The sequence below is a fragment of the Octodon degus genome, unplaced genomic scaffold, assembly GCF_000260255.1.
Source record: "Octodon degus isolate 3935 unplaced genomic scaffold, OctDeg1.0 scaffold00372, whole genome shotgun sequence".
NCBI lineage: Eukaryota > Metazoa > Chordata > Mammalia > Rodentia > Octodontidae > Octodon > Octodon degus.
The window spans coordinates 703,207-704,894 of record NW_004524948.1 but is presented as its reverse complement, the minus strand read 5'-3'; the positions used below and the strand labels follow the sequence as shown (position 1 = coordinate 704,894).

Here is a 1,688-nt window from a genome sequence, read left to right as displayed (position 1 = left end):
GATCTCCATTCTAGAGACCACCCCCCAGTGCCTAGCGACCTGATGATGTATAATCACTCCTCCCTCTTCTTCCCTGCTTCCTATAAATTCTCTGAGACTTCCTTGAATAAACGGGGCTTGATCAGAACCTTTGTCTTGCCTCCATTTCTCATGTCTCCTGTCCCTATTTCATCCCCACTCCCCTTCCAGGGTCCTCGTTGACTAACTCGCGGGTCGGGTCACCTACCATATGATCCAGCAATTACGGTTGCTAATATTCACCCAAGTAAGTTGAAAAATGCTGACTCATCTTCTTTATTATTATCAAATTTTGAAAGCAACCAAGATATCCTTTAATAGATGAATGGACAAGCCATGGCCCATACAAAAAATAGCATATTATTTCATGGTGAAAGAAATGACTAACCAAGCCACAAAGAGACATAGAACTATACAAATGCACTGTTATATGAAAGAAGTCAATAGGAACATAGTATATCTTTTATAGCTATATATATATATATATATATATATATATATATATATATATGACACCCTAAAAAAAGCAAACAGGAAACAAGAAGCTTACTGATAGACTGGGATATGGGCAGACAAGTATAGTCTTACTCACTTTGCTCATTGCTGAAACACAGAACCTAAAACCAGCAAAGTAAAGGAGGAAAAGTTTTCTTTTGGCACACAGTTGATAGAAGTTTCAGTCCAGAGCCTGGTATGTATAGTCAGGACAGCATGGCACAGAGGGATGGCAGAGGAGAAGCAGCTCTTGGCATGCTATGCAGGAAGCAGAAAATAAAGGGAGGAACTGAGAAGCAACATAAACCCTTCAGGCCACACTCCCAGGGAACCACCACTTCTTTTTTTTTTTTTTTTTTTTTTTTCTTTTTTTTTTTTTTTTTTTTTTTTTTTTTTTTTTTTGGCAGAACCAGGGATTGAACTCGGGCCCTTGCGCTTGCCAGGGAAGTGCCCATTCCACTGAGCCATCTCGCCGGCCCGGAACCACCACTTCTGACCAGACCCTTCTTTCTAACAGTGTGTCAGCTATAAATCCCCATGATCCAAACATCTGCCAAAAGCCCCTCTTATGACTGCATGAGGCTTATGCAAGGACATCCAGACATATAAACCACAACAGGTTTAGTACTGTGAACTCTTAAGGCACTGAAACTGCCACTCTGTATGATGCTATCATGATAGTTACATGTCTTTAAGCATTTGTGAAAAGCCATAGAGTGTAAAAAAAAAATTGAAGTCAAATGGAAACCAAAGAGTTTTAGTTAATTATAATGGATCAACACTGATTCATCAGTTACAACAACGGTTATCATTCTAATAATGCAAGATGCTAAAGGGAACAATAATTGGCATTGAATGATGTGAATTTTTGGCAATTGTACGAATCAGTTTTTCGTTGCTGGGACAAAATATCTAACACAAATAACTTAAGGGGGAGGCCTTACGTTGGCTCACAGTTTCAGAGGTTTCAATCCATAGTTGATGGCTTCAAGGCAGCAACACAGTGGAAGTCCCTGATGAAGGAACCAAAACCCAGCCCTGGTAGCTATATGAAACAAAACAGGGCTGGGGAGATAGCTCAGTGGCCTAAGTGCCTGCCTGGTGTGCCAGCCCAAAAACCAGGTGTGGTGGCACCCGTCTGTATTCCCAACGCCATGGAGGCTGAGACAGGAGGA

General features: G+C 41.1%; 1 protein-coding gene across 1 annotated transcript in view; it reads right to left on the bottom strand.

Annotated features, from left to right (window-relative positions):
• Positions 1-1,688, bottom strand: part of Chic1 (cysteine rich hydrophobic domain 1) — a 91,761-nt gene that overhangs the window by 65,784 nt on the left and 24,289 nt on the right. The gene's annotated exons all lie outside the window — the stretch shown is intronic.